This window comes from Tasmannia lanceolata, unplaced genomic scaffold (assembly GCF_043159265.1).
Source record: "Tasmannia lanceolata isolate RefF3 unplaced genomic scaffold, GAP_Taslan_0.1 ptg000012l, whole genome shotgun sequence".
Taxonomy (NCBI): domain Eukaryota; kingdom Viridiplantae; phylum Streptophyta; class Magnoliopsida; order Canellales; family Winteraceae; genus Tasmannia; species Tasmannia lanceolata.
In genome coordinates, this window is record NW_027518689.1 from 19,161,683 (window position 1) to 19,171,362 (window position 9,680).

The following is a 9,680-nucleotide window of genomic DNA, read 5'->3' on the forward strand; positions in this document are numbered from 1 at the left end:
TTTTCTGCCGGACGGGTTTAAGGGTTGGGTTCACGTTTAACTTGTGAATGGCCAATTCCTTGGGTATCCCGAGCATGTCCTTAGCGGACCATGCGAACATGTCTTTGTTGGCTCTGAGGAAGTCGATCATCTGGCCTCGCAAGGTGCCTTTTAACAGGGAACTGATCCAGACTTGAACTGATCCGGACTTGTCTCTCCGGCTGATCTTGGGCTATGGGGATGGAGTCTAGATCCTCGGCGGGCTCTCCTCTGATTGTGCTGGCCCGCTGCTGGGGGTCTTCACTACCGATCGTGAAGTTCTCGGCCGGAGCGTTGGTTCCTCTTAGGCTTGCTGCGTAGCACTGGCGTGCTATCATCTGCTGCTCCCGGACTTCCCCTACTCCGGTTGGAGTGGGGAATTTCATCTTGAGGTGGGGGGTGGAGACTACAGCTCCCAAGTCTCTTAGAGCGGGGCGCCCTATGATGGCGCTGTAGGTGAAAGGTATGTCTACAACCATGAAGGTGGTCAGGATGGTCTTTTGGAGGGGTACGTCCCGAAAGTTACGGGTAAGTCGATTTTGCCATTGACCCGCACCGATGTCTCGGAGAACCCGTAGATGGAATACTCTGCGGGTCCCAGCCTCTCTTGGCCCAGTTTCATTTCTTCGAAGGTTCCGAGGTGTAACACGTTGACGGAGCTTCCCGTGTCAACCAGGATCTTTCCTATGTCAAAGTTGGCGACGACTAGCCTGACGACCAGTGCGTCGTCGTGCGGGGTTTGTAGTCCGTCGAGGTCTTTGTGAGAGAAAGTGATGATCTGGTCTTCATGGGGAGGATCTGTCCGAGCCTTTTTGGAAGGCATTTCCATGAAAAACACCCGCTCTGCATATGCCCGCCGACCGACTATCGCCGGTCCTCCCACCGCCGGCCCGCCCGTGATGATATTGATTTTTCCTATAATGGTAGGCGGCTGTTCGCGGGTCTGTGGTTGTTCGGGGGGCTCCTCTTTCCAGGGACGCTGGTGGCGGCGTGTGTCGTGTCTGCTGCGGGATTGACGTCTGCTTCGGGAGCGATGCCTGTTCGGGGATCAGTGTCGGCTTGTGGATCAGCGACGGCTGCTGGACTGGCGCCTACCGTGTGACTGACGCCTGCCTCTGGGCTCGTCGGGCGGATGTTGGACCTCGTGCGAGTTTTCGCCAGGGCTCTTGAGATATTGATTTAGGTGCCCTTCCTCGGCCAGCTTTTCCAGCTAGAGGCGGAGGTGGAAACAATGGTCAGTTTCGTGGCCGTGGTCCCCGTGGAATTCGCAGAACTTTTTGGCGGACCGCTTCTTTGGGTTCGTGGCCATTCTCTTGGGGGGGTTCAGGAGACCCTGATCTCTGATAGCTAGTAGGACATGGGAGAGGGGAACCTTTAGTGGGGCGCTTCCCAGTCTTTCGAAGACGGGGACGGGGTTCCGGCTCGCCTGTTTTTGCCTTGGCCCATGGCCTCATGATCCTTCGGCCGTCGTTGCTTTTTCTTTCATCGGGGCCGGCCTGGCCCTGTTCTCGGGCACAGGCTTCTTCTGCTCGTACGAACTTGTCAGCCTTTGATTCAAGTTCCTGCAGGTCCCGGGGTGGTTAAGGGTAAGATGCAGCTTGAGATTCGGGTCGGTGGTGGCATGCTTCAGTGTGGTGACCGCTATTTGGACGTCCATGTTAGAAAGCTGGGCCAATTCGGCGTTGAATTTTAACATGAAGTCTCTTAGGGTCTCGTTTCTTCCTTGTCGGAGGGCCAAGAGAGCGTCCGCTGAATCGTGGCGGAGGCGGTTGTTGGCGAACCTTGCGCTGAACTTCCTTCCGAATTCGTGGAAGGATGCGATGGAGTCGGGCTCCAATCCCATGTACCAGTCGTTAGCGGTCTTTCTCAACAGGGAGGTAAAGGCTCTGCACATGAATCCGTCCGACGCGCCCCGGAGCATCATTACCCTTTTGAAAGTTTGGAGGAACTCGAGGGGGTCTGTGCTTCCATCGTACAGACCGAAACGGGAGAGGTCTATTCCTGCTTCTGCTGGGGTTTTTAAGACTTCCGAGGTGAATGGGGATGTCGTTTCCCTCTCCCATTCGCCGAGAATGCCGTGGGGGTAGGGCTTTTTCATTTCCAGTTTTACCTCTCGGATTTGCCTTTGCAGGTCGGCTATCGGATCCATGCTAGGTGGTTGCGCTGAGGTTGCTACTTATTTCGCCCGAGCCGGGGGCGGTTCCTGGAAACGAGCGGTCCGGGCAGGGGGAGCGCGGCTTAGCATGGCTTGCTTCCCGTCATCTCGCTGGTGTCCCCTAGGTGCGGGGGGCAAAAGGCTATTCGCCGATGGGGACGGTGTCCGTCTGGTCCTGCGTTGTCAGGGGCCTCCCCGGGGCCAGAGGATCCGGCGGAGGCAAGCGTTGGAGTAGTTCTCAGCGGAGTTTGTTGAACATTTCCATGGTGGGGACCATCTGCGGTGTGCTGGAGGAGGGCTGGTGTCGGCCCGAGAGTGGTGAGTTGGGCTCCCGGGAGCTTGAGGTGTGGGTTTGTGCGCGTTGAGCCTGGCTCCTGGTCATTACCCCTATTTCTTGCTGTTGGGTGTGGTTTCTCATCGCCATAAGGCATTCAGTACTCGACGAGTCCCACGGATGGCGCCAATATGATGGCATTGGAATCCGGGTTTGCGATCGCGCGGTCGGTAGAGGGCCTCCGCGGGGTCTGCAATCACAAACAAAGGGGTCAGGGGGTCCGGGGTGGGTCCCGGACGACCACTTCGACACCCAAGTCAGATCCTTCGACCAATCAATATAAAGGACAGCGAGAAGAGGGAAAGTTTTTTATCAGGGTTACCAAGACCAAGACGCGGGTTCTTTTCTAGGTGTGCGGATGAGGGGGTTGGAGGGGACTAGCAGGGAGAGTATGATTGAGTTCCTAATCGCCTCTGTTGTTGCCTCGCCTCTTTTTCCGGCTGTTTTGCGGGAGCTGAGAATGGGGGAAGTCTTTTCAAAAAACCCTCCTTCTCTTCTTCCTTTCCCTCCCTTTTAAAGGGAGGTGCGCGGGCCTTTTCATCATTATGGAGAGAAAACCTTCCTTTGTAGGATTGGGCCGTCCCCCTGCTCTGCCGGCGCGCGTGGCTTTGCCGGATATTTCCTTCCATAACTTGTGATGATGAGGCCTGGACGGTGAGAGGGCGACACGTGTCATGATCGTATGGTCTTTACCGTTTTCCAACGCCTTTTTTCATGATGGTTAGGCTCTACTTGTGCATCGACGACACGTGGCGATATCTGAGAGCGACGCCGTATTTGTGTCCCATCAGGGTCAATGTTGGGTCTGGTTGGGGTACGGCTTAGGGTGTGGCTTTAGTGTGCGGGTTAAGGTTCCGGTCCAAGTTGGACTCAGGTTGGGGCTAGGTTAGACTGGGTTAGCTCGAGTGGAATTGGACTAATCCGGGCGGGACCGGGTTGGTCCGGGTTGAACGGAGCTGAGTTGAGTTGGCTCGGATTGAGTTAGAGTTGGACCGAGTGGGTCCAAGTTGATTCGGGGTTGCTTGGGTGAACTGATTTGGTTGAACCGAGTGGGTCCAGATGGTGAGTTAAATGAGATGTTAAATGGAGGTAGTGTAGTTGTGGTGAAGGGACCCGAAGTAGTTTGATTTAATGCACACAGTGCATGCAATGTATAAGGAATTGGGCTTCACAGTGCATGTGACACACTTATGTGCATAAGCATTTAATTTCATTTAAACTGTTTGGGGGTATGCACACAATGAACATATAGGAAGCAGGTTTGCACGTACAGTGTCTGTGAGACATACATGCACATGCGACATGCATGCATATTTAGATTCATTTAAACACTTTGAAACATACGCACAGTGCACACAACAAAATGGGAAGTGTATGGGCTGAATTGGGGTTGAGGGTTGAAAAGGAGAAAGAGGAAGGGAGAGGAAGCAAGCAAAACATTCCCAAATTTAATATTTATGTATACATGCAATTCCCTTTTTGATCTTTGATCCATTTTTGGAAAGCTTCCAGTCTCCGAATCGAGAAAACTTTACAATTTTTAGCTTGTTGGAAATCGACCAAGATTGATCAAAGATATTCCTTTTTTGAAATTCGAAATTCAGAATTTTTCAAGCTCGGAAAAACCAAACTTGTAAATTCTGAAAATCTAAAGAGAAAATTGCATGCTTTAACCATTAAAATTTAAAATATTAAATGGCCTACCTCTCTTGATGAAAGTCTCCTTTTGATGATGAAGAATAATGATTCCTTGCTTTCAATGCAATATTCCACAGCCAAAAAGAGAGAGGAAAATGATGGAGGGAGAGAGAGAGGTATGGACGAATTCGACGGAAGGAGAGGGCTGAGAAATTCTCTCTCTAATGAGAGGGGGAGGGAGGTTTTTATAGGTGAGGGAGGAGCTAAGTTACCATCTTTGGGTCCTAGAGGTGTGGATGGAGATTCAGTGATGCAAAAAGGAAGGGGAAATAATGGTCAAGATCGAATTTTTCTAGAATATTCTCCCTCTTCTTTGGCATCTTCCATTTTACCCATGGCCATGTTCAAAATGGCAGGCACTTATGCGGCCAGGATCAAGCACTAAATATTTATGAACAATTTAAGGTCAGGATGACGCCACTTGTCCTTGGAATCTTTGTGGATTTGGAAGCAAATTGCAAGAGAAGGGAAACGTCCAAATTGGTTGCCTTTGTTGAGAATAGCAACAACTTAGATGGCTTAGATTGCCTGTAATCTTTAAGAGATCGAAAGAATGGAAGAAATGAGATCTCTAAATATCCTAGAATCTTTGTAAAAGACTTTTCAAATATTTTGAATGTGAAAATCGAAAACACGGTTTTCAGGAGATTTTGAAGTCCGATTTCGATAATTCTTTCCCCGTTGGAATCGTTGATTTTTCCTTTTTTCATTTAAGCCCAATATTGCCATAGAAATACTGATTTTGAAATTTTTGACCAATGCGAGCCCCCGATCTCGTCAGTAGATCGTTTTTTTCAAAGATCGAGCAAATCGGTGGTCCAAACGAACCAACTGATTCGATCAACTTTGGGCCAACGGTTAGAACTATTAAACCATGATATTGACAATAGTTGAGACATTGATTTAATGGGACGATTTCGACGGATCTCGCTTATCCCGCCTTGATCCGTAATTTTTCACTGGATTTTTGCTTAATTAAAGTGGCCCAATGTTTAATCCAAATTTGAGATTGACATTGATTGATATTATTTTGAATAAATGATCACAAATTCTTTGTAAAGAAAGATACCCAGGTCAACAATCAGCCCTCGATCTAACGATTTACGGAAACCGAGTCTCAAAATGGAATTAGGGACCGGGTTGTGAAGTAACCCTAGCTTATTTTATCCCGATTGATGATCCGTAAGGTCAGATCGAGATATTAATGCCCTAAAATATATAAATCCATGATAGATGGACTCTTACATGGATTTAACACTGTAAAGTCACCAATCAGGGCATTTTTCCAATTTTTCGGATCAAATCATCTTGCCGTGTACATCTCTTTATCATTTTGATTTTCAAGGAATGTGAAGATGCATATTTTACCAGTGAAATTCCACGGATCAATATATTAAGTTATTGTTGGTTAAAGTGTAGCAAAATTAGGGTGTCTACATATGGATACAATTTCAACTAGTAATTTCACAGCTTCAACCAATGTTCCAACTATCATCAACCACTAGTGGAGTGGATGGAATCCAATCCAATCAGTGAGTGAACATGAAGTAGATGGAATCCAATCCATTGAACAAATTAGGACAACCTTAGACCAGTGCGGGACAGAGTTTGCAGAACTCCTTAATGACATATTCACAATGTCGCAACCACTATTGATACCATATCAACCACTAATTACACAGCTTCAACCACCATTCCAACAGTCCTCAACCACTAGTAGAGTGGATGGAATTCAATCCAATCAGTGAGTGAAAATGAAGTACATGGAATCCAATCCAATGAACAAATTTCGACAACCCTACACCAGTGCAGGACAGAGTTTGCACAACTCCTTAATGACATTGACCACTATTCGCAATGTTGCAACCACTATTGATTTCATTTCAACCAGTAATTACACAGCTTCAACCACTGTTCCAACAATCATCAACCACTAGTGGAGTAGATGGAATCCAATCTAATCAGTGAGTGAACATGAAGTAGATGGAATCCAATCCAATGCACAAATTTGGACAACCCTAAACCACTGCGGGACAGAGTTTGCACACCTCCTTAATGATATTGACCACTATTCACAATGTTGCAACTACTATGGATATCATTTCAACCAGTAATTACACAGCTTCAACCATTGTTCCAACAATCATCAACCACTCGTGGAGTGGATGGAATCCAATCCAATCCGTGAGTGAGCATGAAGTAGATGGAATCCAATCCATTGAACAAATTAGGACAACCTTATGAAAGTGTGGGACAGAGTTTGCACAACTCCTTAATGACATTGAGCACTATTCATAATGTTGCAACTACTATTGATACCATTTCAACCAGTAATTATACAGCTTCAACCACCATTCCAACAATCCTCAACCACTAGTGGAGTGGATGGAATCCAATCCAATCCAATGAAAAATTTTTGACGACCCTACACTACTGCGGGACAAAGTTTGCACAACTCCTTAATGACATTGAGCACTATTCACAATGTTGCAACCACTGATGATACCATTTCAACCAGTAATTACACAGCTTCAACCACCATTCCAACAATCCTCAACCAATAGTGAAGTGGATGGAATCAATCCAATCCAATGAACAAATTTGGACAATCCTACACCAGTGCGGGACAGAATTTGCACAACTCCTTAATGACATTGAGCACTATTCATAATATTGCAACCAGTAATTGCACAACTTCAACAAGTGTTCCAACAATCATCAACCACCAGTGGATGGAATCCAATCCAATCACTCAACATGAAGTAGATGGAATCCAATCAATTAAAAAAATTTGGACAACCCTACACCAGTGCGCGAACAACAGAACTCCTTAATGACATTGAGCAATATTGACAATGTTGAAACCGCAATAGATAACATTTCAACCACTAATTACACAGCTTCAACCACCATTCCAACGATCCTCAACCACTAGTGGAGTCGATGGAATCCAATCCAATCAGTGAGTGAACATAAAGTACATGGAATCCAATCCAATGAACAAATTTCGACAACCCTACACCAGTGTGGGACAGTGATTGCACAATTCCTTAATGACATTGAGCACTATTCTCAATGTTGCAACGACTATTGATATCATTTCAACCAGTAATTACACAGCTTCAACCACTGTTCCAACAATCATCAACCACTAGTGGAGTAGATGGAATCCAATCCAATCAGTGAATGAACATGAAGTAGATGGAATCCAATCCAATGCACAAATTTGGACAACCCTAGACCACTGCGGGACAGAGTTTGCACAACTCCTTAATGACATTGACCACTATTCACAATGTTGCAACTACTATGGATATCATTTCAACCAGTAATTACACACCTTCAACCATTGTTCCAACAATCATCAACCACTCGCGGAGTGGATGAAATCCAATCTAATCAGTGAGTGAGCTTCAAGTATATGGAATCCAATCCATTGAACAAATTAGGACAACCTTATGAAAGTGCGGGACAGAGTTTGCACATCTTCTTAATGAAATTGATCACTATTCATAATGTTGCAACCACTATTGATACCATTTCAACCAGTAATTATACAGCTTCAACCACCATTCCAACAATCCTCAACCACTAGTGGAGTGGATGGAATCCAATCCAATCCAATGAAAAAAATTTGACGACCGTACACCACTGCGGGATAGAGTTTGCACAATTCCTTACTGACATTAAACACTATTCACAATGTTGCAACAAGTATTGATATCATTTCAACCAGTAATTATACTGCTTCAACAACTGTTCCAACAATCATCAACCACTAGTGGATGGAATCCAATCAGTTAAAAATTTTTGGACAACCCAACACCAGTCCACGAACAACACAACTCCTTAATGACATTGGGCAATATTGACATTGTTGCAACCGCAATAGATATCATTTCAACCACTAATTACACAGCTTCAACCACCATTCCAACAATCCACAACCACTAGTGGAGTGGATGGAATCTAATCCAATACAATCGAATGAACAAATTTGGACAACCAGTGTGGGAAGAGTTTCGACAACTCCTTCTGCACACTCTTCCCACAAAACTACACAGTCTACAAAACTACATACACAATATACAAAACTACATACACAATTTACCTACACAGATTTACCTAGCTTCCAAACTCCAAACGTAGCTTTAATGGTGGTAGAAGGAAAATGTGTTGTTGAAGAAGAAGAATAAGAAAGCTTTGGTGGTAGGTAGAAGTCACGTTTGAGATGTGGAAAGGGATAAAATAATACTTTTATCTCTCTCAAAAGACTTCTGACATGTAGATGGGCGGGAGGGGCAATTTTGTCTCAAAAAAATCTGTGAACAGTGAAAGTACTTCACTTTGGTCATTTTAAACTCTCCACTGCTTTTTAAATAGTAGTCCAAAAAAGAGTTTTTTTTAGGTCATTTTCCCTATATTCTAATAACGATATTATTAGAAGGAAATATTTTTGCCTAGCATCATTTTTGTTACATCTTTGTTTGTTTCATTCGCTCTTAAATTTGGCTTTAAATAAATTGTACACTCTAGAAAAGGACACTAAGGAAACACTTTGAGGCATGCGCCTGTTTTTGGAAGGTAATTCTCTTTGTCTTTGAAAGACCCTTTACCGTTAAAAATCCACTTTTATATAATTTCCCACCATTTCAAAAAAAAAAAAAAAAAAAAAGCATGAGGAAAATGGCTAGGTAGGAGATATATATGGAAATATTGGCATTTGTATGGTGATCTCAAGTCTGGCCTATTGCTCTTGATCTTGCATCGAATGATTCTAGACCCTTGATGAAAAAAGACGTCCTAAAAATTTATTTATGCCGTTGATATTTACATGCCGGTATCATGCTTTTAAGATCTATGTTCTGCATCAGACCTGGGTCGCCTTTTGTTGGTCCATCAGATCAACAACTCTTATCACCAAGAACATTTGCCACATGTGCATTGTATCATAGTCGTTTTTGTTCATCAAGAAGAGATGTTTTCCCAGTCTATCTCAAAAGTGATTTTTTCCTTGACTTGTCCGGAAATCTCTCAATTGTGATTTGGAAAAATTGCCAATGGGGGGCATCATAATATGAGAATTGCCAATGAGGGACATACTTTTGAAAAATTGTTAAAGAGGGTTGATAACCCCCTTTTGAGAGTTTAATAATCCCATTTAGAGGGTCGATAACCCCCTCTTAGAGAGTTGATAACCCTCATTTCATCCCTCTCGAACAATTTTTCAAAAGTGTGTCCCCCATTGGCAATTCTCGTATTTTGATGTCCCCCATTGGCAATTTTTCCTTGTGATTTTATAGAAAAGACTTATTAAAGATGGTGGGAATGGTAACTAAGGGGATGCATATTTTATATGTTTTTAAGATTATAATGTGATTTTCAATGCTCCTAATATTAATCTGTCTATGCCTAGTTGATCTAGATTAGTCATGTCAGGATGCAAAAATTGCCATTGAATGTGTCAAACCCCTA